The sequence below is a fragment of the Canis aureus genome, chromosome Y (assembly GCF_053574225.1).
Source record: "Canis aureus isolate CA01 chromosome Y, VMU_Caureus_v.1.0, whole genome shotgun sequence".
Taxonomy (NCBI): domain Eukaryota; kingdom Metazoa; phylum Chordata; class Mammalia; order Carnivora; family Canidae; genus Canis; species Canis aureus.
The window spans coordinates 2,980,453-2,993,612 of NC_135650.1; the positions used below are offsets into that span (position 1 = coordinate 2,980,453).

Here is a 13,160-nt window from a genome sequence, read left to right on the forward strand (position 1 = left end):
GAAAATCATTTTAAGCATACTTAGGACCCTCCACACTGTTTTCCAGAGTGGCTGTTCCAAATTTCAGTCCCATCGTCAGTGTCAGAGGGTTCCACTTTCTCCACATCATTGTCATCGTTAATTGTTAAATTAAGCCCTTCTCACCAGGGTAATGTGTACCTCATTGTAGTTTTGATTTGTATTTTCCTGTTTACAAGTGATGTGGAACATTCTTTCACGTGCCTTTTGGCTAAGTGTAGGTCCTCATTAGAGAAATACCTGTTCCTATGCTACCCATTCCTCAAGTGATATTAAAATATATCATTAAAATATAAAAGTTAAAGGGGAACAATTTTTTAAACAGTTGATAAAACAGGGATCTCTGGGTGGTGCAGCGGTTTAGCGCCTGCCTTTGGCTCAGGGCGTGATCCTGGAGACCCAGGATCGAATCCCACATCAGGCTCCCTGTGCATGGAGCCTGCTTCTCCCTCTGCCTGTGTCTCTGCCTCTCTCTCTCTCACACTGTGTGCCAATCATAAATAAAATAAAATAAAATAAAATAAATAAAATAAAAATTAAAAAAAGTTGATAAAACAAGAAACTAGGCAAGATAGGCATAAAAGAAAAATAGAGGACAATTTTATCTTGAAAGATAAATGAATCATAAAAGGAAAACCTTGAGTTCCTATGATATGTTCCCCCAGTGCTGGAAGTTCCAGTTCTGTATGGTCAGGAAATGTGCTGGTCACCTGTTCTTTCTGGTTATCCTTCCACGATGGGCCTCCTACACAGATACTCAGGGATCTCTGCCTGGGTGGTGTTACACTGCACCTTGTCAGAGTGTCACTGTTACAGGTTCACTGTAAGCTGTTTGCTCTGTGACAGTTTGTTCCCTGAAATCTTTCATGCCTCTTTTGGGGGTCAAAGGTAGAATAAACACACTTTGGTCTTCAGCCCCGGAGATGAGGGAAATGGTGATTGACAAATTTGCATACTACAATGGTGCCTGGATACTCTAATTCTCCCCTAGCAGAATTGGGGGGGTGTTGAAATGTGAAATGTTTAGGTTTCCTCAGGAAGATTCTTTGACACCCTTGCTCTCACCTCCCCTTCCTGTAAGAAGTGGAGGTTTCTCCCTTTCTGTGGTTGCTGGACCCTGCAAGGAGAATGTTCAACCTGTTCAATGGTCACCCAATCTGCCTTTCCCAGAGGAAGGTGGAAGCTGTGTTCCAGTCCCTTGTATGGACTCAACATAGACCCCAGTTTCCTGGCCTGGCTGAGATTGTGGGTGATCTTAACATTCTCAATCTTAACATTCTCCCAGGCTCACTGATGTAATCCATTTCCCTGAACCAATACATGGGCACTCTGCTGGCTCAGGCACATGGGTACTTTCTGGATTACAAGAATATTGAGACTCCACTCACCTGTGTTCCTGCACCCTTTCACTAATGAACCCCTTTTAGGCAGAGGAGTCTCTGAAGGAGCAGATTTCTAAAGGTCCAGTTTTTGAACTTCAGGGCTCTTTCACTTTCCTGCAGCTGACTTATAGATGCTCCCACCTCACACCACCCATTATCCTCTGATAAATCCATTCCATTTTACTACTCCACACACCATTGGACAAATATTTTTCACTTTTCCATTTGTAGAGTCAGCCTTTCTTTCTTAGAATTCAGCTTGAATTCACTGGTATTCAGGATGGCTTAATAGTTATGTAGCTAAGATTAGGGGACGAGCTGACATAAGGACCTCTACTGCATGATCTTCAATCCATCTGAAATTTGTTTTTAAATCTGCCTAATCCAAACTGACTCTGATAGTCTATGAAACCTGTATTTCCCCAAGAAATTCAAGTTCGTTTTCAAAATAAATTCAGCTTTATTTAGGTTTACCGAAGCTAAAGACCTAGAGACAACTAGGTTGTCCATCATCATATGAATGAAGAAAAAAAAACCTTCAATTCAATCCATTCAAGGAAATATTATTCTGTAATGAAAAGCGATTGAGCTCTTGGGGAGCCTGTATTTCTTAGACGGTTAAGCTTCTGACTCTTAATTTTGCCAGATTTTGCCTCAGATTCTTGAGATTAAGCCACGTGATAGCCAGGTGGTGTGCCTGGAACCTGCTTAAGATTCTCTCTCCCAGGAACCCTGGGTGGTGCAGCGGTTTGACGCCTGCCTTTGGCCCAGGGCGGGATCGTGGAGACCTGGGATCGAATCCCACGTCGGGCTCCCGGTGCATGGAGCCTGCTTCTCCCTCTGCCTGTGTCTCTGACTCTCTCTCTCTCTCTCTCTCTGTGACTATCATAAATAAATAAAAAATTTAAAAAATGATTCTCTCTCCCCCCCGAAAAAATATCCTCTCTCCCCCTTCCCTGCTCTTTCCCCCTACACTTGCACTTTTTCTCTCTAAATAAATATTAGTAATAAGAATAACTGATTTAGCAAACCACAAAAAAGACATGGATGAATGTCAACTGAATAGTTAAAGGTGAAAAATTTAAGGAAATCCCCAACACCGACATGTTTTGCGTCTCTAATTGGGAAAAAAGGAGAGCTATACAGATGACAAATCTCAATGGTTAATAAGATTTTTATACAAAGTGCAAAAGCATGAATAGTTGAATCCTGGGAATTAAAGACAGTGAACTGACACTGTACATGGTACAGGCATGATATTATGTATTTGTCAAACGCTACTGTGGCACAGCACAGAGCTGAAATTCATAGAAATGGTAGACTTAAACGAGTGACAAAATCACTCCCCTGGTTTCTTCTTCATAACAAATGTTCCACAATGATGCAAATTTTAATAATGGGGGGATTCTGTGCCAGTGAACGAGGATATACAGAAACTGCCTATATTACTTCTTAAATTATTCTAACTTACTCTATATTATAAAGTCTATTCATTGAAACATAATTAGATACATTTTTGGTAATGTCTCACATCAAACTAAGACTCAAATGCTAGCTTCATAACATCTACCATGGAACAAGATCAAACTTGAGTTGTAAATTAAATTTTTCTACTGTGATTATAAACTAATAACTCACCAGAAAATTAAAATGTACACTCATGAAACAAAAGTAATATGCCTTAGTATGTTCATCTTAAGAATGCCACACAGAGTAAAGTAGAATAATCATACACATTGTTATTTTCTAAGGCAGAAAGAGAGAGCACGAGAAGAAGAGGAGTAGAGGAAAAAAGAGAAAATCTTGAGAAGTCATCATAGCCAACGTGGAGCCAAACATGAGGCTCAATTTCAGGACCCGTAGATCACCACCTGAGTAAAAATCATGAGTTAGACACTTAACCGAAAAAGCCGATGAAGTGCTGATAGAATAATTAATCTTGAATCAACTCAGTGAATGAATTTCCATGGTATCTTCAAATGAATCATTTGTATAGTAAATACGTTGTTATCTCCAAGATATGGGTTTTGCTGGCCCACATCCCTAAGGAGATAACAGATTTGACCTGTTAGGAATATTGTTATCCCATGTACTTGAATAATACACTGAAAAATACATTGAAATACAATGGACTGTTGACACTTGCTGTCAAAACCATACAACAATAAGTGATACTTTTCTCAAATTTCAAATATTTGATACCATTACTCATCATTACCTTGCAGAGCCACCTGTGTGAGAGTATGTTTTAGAAAAGTCTTGGAGTTGACACAGATTTTAACTACTCAACACATAATGTAACTGTTGACTTTAGTATGAAAATGAAAAGGGAATCCTCAAAAGCCTGTAGAAAGCACTACCATTTGATCCAGCAATCCCAATTTTGGGAAATATATCCCAAAGTCTCTGGGATAAGTCTCTGACGGACTTCAGAGAGATATCTATGTTCAAAAGCACTGTTCAAAAATAGCACCCGGTCCCAACAACTTACCTACATAACTTTCAAACCATCCTGAAAACCTATGAATTTGACCTGTGATTTAAAGAAAGAACAGCTGTAAGGCTACAGAGAGAAGAGTTTTCACTTCTAACAAGGTAGGAATGCAGAAAAATAAAATAAAACAAAAAATAACCGAGTGGGGGAGGGGCAACAAGAGAAGCCACACTAAAACCTGTGGAAAAGCCTCCAGGACAGGAAAGCCCATCCCGGGAGAAGCAGGAATGGTAAAAAATCTATACCATATTTTTCCCAGATGGAAAAGTGCTCAGCAGGGAGCTCCAGCAAAACCTCAGGAGGGACAGTGTAGCCCCCAGTTTTCTCAAGTCACTAACAGAGGAGGTGTGTCTGGGGGAAATCACACCACACACTGAGGGCCAATTTTGGTAAAGGGCAGGAGGGGGCACCAGCAGGACCTCGGGACATGCTGGTCGGTCAGGCGGGGGATCAAGATGGATGGGTCTGATACAGATGCTATGAAATGGTGGAACATGTGCACCCCAATGTTTATACCAGCAGTGTCCACAATATCTAAACACTGTGGGTGGAGCCTCTTTGTTCATCGAAAGATATGATGGAATATTACTCAACCATTAGAAATAACGAATACCCAATATTTCCTTCAATGTAGATGGAAATGGAGGGTATTATGCTGAGAGAATTTTGTCAATCAGAGAAGGGTAATCGTCGTATGGTTCACTCATACAGGGAATATAAAAATAATGAAAGGTATCCAGGGGAAAGGATAGAAAATGAGTGGGAATAATCTGAGAGGGTTACAAGGCATGACAGGCTTCTAAGTCTGGGAAACGAACAAGGGAAGGGGAGGTAGGCAGGTGGTTGGGGAGACTGGGTGACATGCACTGAGGGAGGACTTTGACAGAATGAGCACTGGGTGTTATATTATATGTTGGCAAATCGAACTACAATAAAAAAAAATACCAAAAAGTATTACTGATACCAAAACCAATGTAGAAAATTAGGGTCTACCCAGCAGAAAGTAGAGACATGGAGAGGTGTATTGCATAGTGGTTAAATACCCCTATACTATGGTTACTCCGTTCAAGTAATATCCATAGAGCCAGAGAGCTGCTCTCCCAAAAATAACATGATTGTGGGAGTCCCCATTTAGAAGGAGATACTCACATTTGATGTTCAGCCATCCATCTTCATGATGAAAGCCCAGTGGCATCCAGGAGGTTCTTGGCATAACTAGAAAACAGCATTAGCTATCTTGAACTTATTGTTCTCCAGAAGGTAAGCAGCAGGAAAATCATGAAAAAAAAGGCTGCCTGCAAAGTATCACAAATGCTCTTGTAATGTCTGATTAAAGGGCTGTTGGTTTTCATAGTGAGAATCCCCTGAAGTCTCAGCTGCTGACAGAATAATCCTCACGAGTGGAGGTTCTGTCACTGGAATGACAATTTCCTTCTTAGTTCACAGCCTTTCTGATCTTGCCAATTTGATGTTCAATTCAAAACGATGAATTGGAGCCTCTGTCATCATTGCAGCCTTTACAATCACTTAGGCATTCAAATGGAGACCAAAACTAGACTCAGTGTGGTTGGTTGGTTGGTTGTATTTTTAACAATTGTACTTTTTCTATAAGTTTTTAAAATATTCATTCAGGCAATTACAGTATGGTTAAATTTTTAAGTCAGGTTGATTTAGACTTGCATTTCATTTCATATATTTCTTTAAATATGCTTCCTGTAAATTACCAAATGAGGTCATCACTGGTTCAAACATTTTATATGAAGAACATTAAAATAACTGCAGGAAATTTCCTGATAGGGGAGCATGTTATTTGGACATAACTTCTAACTAATCAGTAAATACATTAATTAATTCCAGTTCATGAACAATTATTGAGGATCCTTTATTTTCAAGACCCTGGCCTAGATTCTTCTAACGATAGAAGGAAGAGTTGCAAGAGACATGGTGCCTTGCCTATGGAATAATCATACAAAAGAAAAATCAATGAATTTAGTTCTATATATCATAATATAATGTATGGCCATGGAATTTATTTTCCAGATATCAGTAATATATTTTAGTTACATTATTTTGATAAAACCTATTGAATGTAGATTGGAAGTAGGAGAAGTACAGAGTTTGTAAGCTTATTTGACTATTTCCCCCTTCTCACATTTCTCCTCATTCCACCAGCCAAAGTTTTTGAAGACATGTGACATGTCCTTTCTTAGATGCTGCTACTTATTTAACTTGTACATGTCCTAGCTTATTCCATTTGAGATAAGATTTATTTCATTGATTTGGATGTTTTCAAACCCTGTAAGATACATATCATGAGGAAAAAAGGAGTTTAATAAACAACTCTTTCATAAAAGTGGGTGTAAATGTAGGAATAATTTATTCAGGGGAGAGGGTATTGAATTCTTGTTTTCTGAGATAAAATTTAAGAAAGGAATTAAACATCAGCCCTTAGTATTTGTCATTTTTAGTATAGATCTCCCATACTCTTTTATCCTGGACTTTCTTTTTTAAATGGAGGTAGAACTTACAGACAGTAAAATAACAGGCTTTAACTGTTGAGTTTGAGAAGTTTTGACAAGTGTATATATTCATGCAACTGCCACCAGAAATAAGACATAGAATACTTCCACCAGCACAGAAAGTTCTCTCATGTCTCTTTCTAATTAACTTCACCTATGCCAAAGGCAGAAATCTCTGATTTTTTTTATCATAAACCATTTTTTCTGCCTATTTTAGTCCTTCATACACATGAATCATTTAGTATGTAGTCTTCTGTGTCTGGCTTCCTATGCCCAACATAGTATTTTTTTTTTTTTAGAAATATCCACATTGTGACATGTATCAGTAGTTTCTTATTCTTAAGTAATACTGTACTATATAAATTTACCAAAATGTATTTATTCATTCTCCAATTGGTATTTATTTAGATTATTTCCACTGTGAAGATATTACAAATAAGACCTATAAATATTCTTGTCCAAGTCTTTCTGTGAACATATGTTTTCATTTCTCTTTGTAAATACCTAGTAGTAGAATTTCTGGCTTCCTGAATAAATGAATGTCGTTACCAAACAATTCCCAAAGTGGTATACCATTTTATATTCCCACCAGCAATGTATAAAAATTCTAGTTCTTCACACCACCCTCACAACATTTGCTACTGTCAGTCTTTTTATTTTAACCGTTCTGGTGTGGACACTAAATGGTACCTCCCAGGGGCTTTAATTTTCATTTTTTCAGATGACTAGTGATATTAAGCATCATTTGTAAAGTGAATGTTCAAGTTTTTTTCTCATCTTTAAAATTAGGTTGTTTGTAGTTTTTTTAATTGTTGGTTTATAAGAGTTCTTTATTTATTCTGGTTAAGAGTTCTTTGTCAAATATTTGTATTAAAAATATTTTTCCCATTCTGTGGCTTACCTTACTTTTTATAATGAATGTTTTAATTTTCAGGAAGCGTAAATTATCTGTTTTTGCTGATCAATATTTTCTATATACTCTATAATAAAATTTTATCCACCCTGAAAAAAAATACCCTTATACTAGAGACTGACTCCCCATCAGCTGATTGAGCACTTCTGCATGTTTTGCCACCAATTGCAAACTTGCTTTTCTCATAAGTCAAAAAAATACAGCCTGTGTCTTTGTTGTAATGTAATCAACCAAAATGTCCCATGGCGGCCATAAAGGCTGATTCATCCTTGAGTTTTATTATCGCAAGTAGTGTTTGTTGACACAGTAAGAACGTGGATATGTGACAAATGGAAACCTCACTTGAAATGGAATTCGTAAGTCATAAGAGGAATTTCTTCTTGAACCCCTTTGCAGGCCCAGAGGAAGAGAAAGAAGTCTAGCAGCATGAGAAAAATGTTTTCCTAGCATGGCAACAGATCACCCAGGGGGACATAGTCACGACTGGGCCAACAAAAAGCCAATACACCTGACACCCCTAGGTCAATCCAATGGGTTTCGGTTTCCATCAGCCTGCTTACCCCCTGCACCCACTTCCTCCATAAGGAGGAGATCCTCTTCTCTTTTCTCCCTGCTTGCACATGGCTTTTCATAGCTTCCCTGTTCCTAGTTGCAGTTCTTCTGCTAATGCTGAATCTACCCATTTTAATGGTAAAATATCCAGTTCTCCCATTTCTGTGGCTGATAAAGGATAGTGGAATTTCAGTTTGCCCATTTAGAACTCTGTGAAAAAAAAAAAGAACTCTGTGAATATATTCCTGAGATGTGATAGTATTCTCTTCCTTAGATTTCTGGGGTGGACCTAGGAGACAGTATAGTGCACTTAATTAAGGTTTACAACACAATGAATTTTCACATATTTTCCTACAGTGTAATGGAGAATCATTTTTGTCTCTCCCTTTGGTTACTTACACATTGATTCAAATGCCTATGGGTCTACTACGTGATCAATCTGCCCATGATATAACAGCAGGTGTTTTGTCCTGCGTCTCTAAGGGAAAGACCAAGTGTAGGAAGAGGTGGTTGAGACATGAGTATAACTGACCTGCAGACAGAAGAGGGGCTGGAAACCCTCTCAGGGCATACCTTGGTGTGTCTTTGTAATACAATTGATATTGTAAATAGAGCACTTTCCTTGGTTCCATAAATTAGTTCTGAAAATTACTGAAACTGATGGCCTCTGGGAAACCCTGAATATACAAGTAGTCTGTTAGAGAGTGTGGGTGGCCTAGGCACCGCCAAAGTGCATCTGGTGCCTGTAATAAAGACTGTCTTGTGGAACCTTCTCCCTTATCTTCTGGGGTCTCATGCTAACACAGTGCTCAACATCAGAAACTAGTGGAATATTCCACAATGGAGGGAGACAATAGAATACTTCATGTCAAAAATCGAGGATGCTCAAAGACTGGCTCACTGAGGCATGTGAATTGGGAAGAGAAGTGATGAGACTGTGGATAGGAGATTCCTTGGATTCCTGTGTAGTCTGAAGGTCTTAGATGGTGCTGACAAGAAGCTGTGTCTCATTCATTTACATACAACCAAAGTTAAAATGAAAAGTAATGTAAAGGAATTTGAAAATGATGGGTCCAAGGCCTAGGGAGCTGGCATAGTGGAAAAATGTATGAAATGTTGAATAATAAGGACATACCTAAGTATGCAATCCCTTGCTCATTATTATCAATAGGAGCTAAAGGACCCAGAGTGGTGGGTCAGATCTCAAGGTAAGATGAAGCTCTGAATTCCCTCATTCTCAAACCTTCCCCTCAAGGAAATAATGAACTTGGGCAACACGGAGCACCTCTGAGACCTCTGGGCTGCTAAAGGCATTCCAGGTTGGGGGGATGACCAAACCAAGAAATTACTGAAAGGAAAAGGTAGAGTGTGATGAAGATGTCTCATTTTAAGTATGGGCATCCTTAGCTCCCTGACAACATTTAGTATAATGGGATGTGAGGGTGACTAATTTGGAGGCTGTGTCCTAGGTTTGGAAGTCTACAGAGTGGAAGGGAGTATTTGCGTCTGTACATTGCCCACATTTCAGTACAGAACAATCACAGATGCTTTACAAGGTCCATACACATTGCAGGTTACTCCTAAGTATACCAGCCAGCCCGGAGGCTGGACAGAAGGCCCTGTTGGTTTTGTGTCCTTGAGGAGTTGGGGGCTGTCCCAGGGCACCAGACCAGACAGAAGTCGGTTATCCTCCTTTCCTTCTGGGAAAGGTGGAACCTGGAACATCTCAAGGCAGCAAAAGCTCTCCTGTTGCTAGATACACTTCACTTTGAAACATCAGTGCCTCACGCTGGCCTCAGGAAGGTGTAAACCAGTCTTCACTTGGAGCCTACAGTTTGAAACATATGGAGAGCACCTGGCTTGAGGGTTGGAAATGCCACATTCATTCTTTCCTTTTCTTCTTTCATCTGTGAGAGTCACAGCCACTCAGGAACTAAGGTGTCATGTGCCAAAGTGCTTTATGTGGAACCTGCCACCTGCCAAGGGACTGGGCATCTCCCTCCAGGCACAAGCACATGAGAGTCACTGCAGCAGGCCCCTCCCAATATGGGCAGCTAGGAGAACACAAGAACGGCAATTTTACTGAGCAGCACTGCTAAACACCTGGGATGAGCCTAAATAGTATAGAGCTCAAAGATTTTTCCTTATACTTTGATTACCTGTCGAATTAAAAGTTTCCAATATTGTTTCTAATTTCCTGCCTTGCCTACAACATGATAACAACTTTGAGGTTTTTTCCTTTTTTGATTTTCATATTTCTATACTTACCTGTCTTAGATATATTCTTCATTTTCCAAATCCTGTCAATATATCTAATGGAACTTCTTACATATATGAGTTATCGCTTTTGGGCGGGTATCTTGTTTCATTTCATAATTGTGGAAATGAGCACCTTCTAAAATACTGACCAAAATACAGTCGGAGCCATGTGGAGCCCTGTGTTTGTTATTCTACAGGATTATATTATCTCTTCCTTTTGATTCTGCCCCTCTCTTTTATCTTGGTTGTGCCTTTGTGATTGTTGTTGTGTCTCTATCTACGTTTTGGTGGTTTATATAAATTTGGCGTTAGCACCTATTATAATACAGAACAACATACACTCAGAATGGAAAAGATCAACCTCTGGGTCCAATCTGTGAGATCGTATTCTTTCCCGTGCACCACAGCCTCCTCGCCTTTTCTTTTTAAGTTATACTATCTTCTAAATTTGTTTTTCCCCTTTGTTGTCCTTCTGTTTTTTTCTAGGTTTATTTCTCTTTTTCCATTATTTTCCAGTCCTAGACATCTTTAGAATTATCTGGGTGAATTTTAGTTAGGTTCTGGTTGATATTTTTGACTCTGCTCACTCATAAAACAATTCTGCCCTATACAAAAAGAGGAGAAGGTGAATTGACAACAACGGAAAACCAGAAATAATAGTCTCTCCTACAATCCTAAAGAATATCAATTTCAGTAGCATGTTTGAGGTAAAATTCAGGGACACAATGTAAATCTAATGGTGGCTCTTGAAGAAAGCAAGAGGACTACAGCGATTTCCATACTGCAGAATTGGGAAAATCAGGCTGAAATAAAAGTCATTCCATGATGTTCAATTTAAACTGGATGCCACCACTTAGGGATAAAGAGGTGGCAGAGAAAGTGAGTGATGTGGAAGATGAGTTCATGGAAAGGAAGGAAACTGGAAGAAAGAGAAAGACAATTCAGAAATCTCAAGGGCAGACATCAGGATACAAGTGATATTTTGAGGAAGAATAATATTCGTCTTACTGGGATTCCAGAAGTTATCAAGTGAGAGACTGAAGAACACAATTCATTGGAATGAATTATAGCTGAGATCTTTCCTGAACAGGCATTCATATCCAAGAGACAGAGAGGAATCCCCCCCAAATAACACAAATGTGATCAACACCCCAATATATAATATTGGAGCTTGAAATTTCAAGGATCAATAGACTGTCCTAAAAGAAGATGGAGACAAGAGATTATGAACTTCTATGGAGAGAAATGTTGATTAAAAGCACACCTATTCAACGGGTTCTAGCCCTCTAGAAAGGTCCTGTGAGTTATATTTGGGCATTAAATGAGAAAAACATGCAGCCAAGAAGCCTTTATCCAGCAAGGCTGCAATCGGGCAGAAGACATGTACAGACATTTCAGTGAAGAAGATTTACTCTTGGCTCACAAGCACATGACTAAATGCTCCACAACCATTGCCATCAGGTTCATATACATCTAAACCACAATGACATACCAGCTCTCACCCCTGAGAATGTTATCATTCACAAGACAGGAAACAACTAATGCTGACGAGGATGTGGAGAAAGGGGACCACTTTTGCACTTTTGGTGGGAATGCAGCAGGTGCAACACTGGAAAACAGAGTGAAGTTTTATCAGAAAGATAAAAATAGAGCTAATCTATGACCCAGCAATTGCACTGTTGGGTATTTGTCCCAAATATACAGAGATGGTGAAATAACAGGACACCTGCCTCCCAATGTTTATTTTATTTATTATTTTATTTTATTTTATTTTATTATTTTTTCTTTTCTTTTCTTTTCTTTTATTATTTTATTTTATTATTTTATTATTTTATTTTATTTTATATTTTATATTTTATTTTATTTTTTATTTTATTTTATTTTATTTTATTTTATTTTATTAGTTTATTATTTTATTTTTATTTTATTTCTTTTTACCAGCAGCACTAGGAATTATTAAAGGGTCTTATAACCCCATGAGCTGGGGTTTGCTCATGGTGCTCTTGATGTACAAAGCCTGGACATTCTGCCAATTCTTGAGCATAGACACCAGGAAATTGACAGTTAATTGGATGTGTTACAAGAGCTCATCATTCACCATCTCTACGTGGCCAACAGCCACTGCCAGACATAGCACATTCTTCATCTGGAATTTGATGGTGGACTTCACTTCATCCACTTTGGCCACCATGCTCTCATTGTGGGTCAGGAAGGAAGGGAATTTGCCAGCTTTATTCGGGCCTGGACCCAGGATTTGTGGGATTTGCTTGATCAGAGATTTGAAGCCAATAAGGCATCATACTTCTTGGCCAACTTCTTACTAGTTTTTTATTCTTCTTGAGTTTCTTCAGTGCCTCAATGTCCATGTGGGGAATATCCACTGCCTTGGCCTCATCACAGTGCTGCTAGTCCCCCAAAACACACACAGAGAACTTGGGGTAGGGGGTGGAATATAGCCTGACGGTGTCCAAGAAACATTGTCCTTCTTTTTTTTAAGATTTTATTTATTCATAGAAACACAGAGAGAGAATGAGAGGCAGAGACATAGGCAGAGGGAGAAGCAGGCTACAGGCAGAGAACCTGACATGGGACTCAATCCAGGGTCTCCAGGATCACGCCCTGGGCTGCAGGCGGCACTAAACCGCTGCGCCACCGGGGCTGCCCAACATTTGTCCTTCTGAGGGTCATAGTTCCGCAGTCTCATTTGCAGCTCCAGTTTTCAGAAGCTTCTGGCACCTGTGCTGGTTCCCATGCAGGGCCTCCCACACAGCCTTATACAGGATGACACGGGAGACTTTGCTGCTCATGGTTGGTCATGCCCAGTAACCGGATAAGAGAACCCAATGTTTATTTTATAGCACAAATGTGTATAACAGCCAAACCATAGAAGGAACCATCACGTCCTTCAACAGTTGAAGGAATAAATAAGATGTGGTATATATACACATAGTAACAACTGATTATTTCTCATGCATGGAAACAAAGTATACCTGTCATTTGCTTGATAAGAAAGGATCTAGAGA

General features: G+C 39.2%; 1 pseudogene; it reads right to left on the reverse strand.

Moving 5' to 3' along the window:
- Nucleotides 1-12,103: 12,103 nt before the first annotated feature.
- Nucleotides 12,104-12,944, reverse strand: LOC144309409 (large ribosomal subunit protein uL1 pseudogene; annotated as a pseudogene).
- Nucleotides 12,945-13,160: the final 216 nt, after the last annotated feature.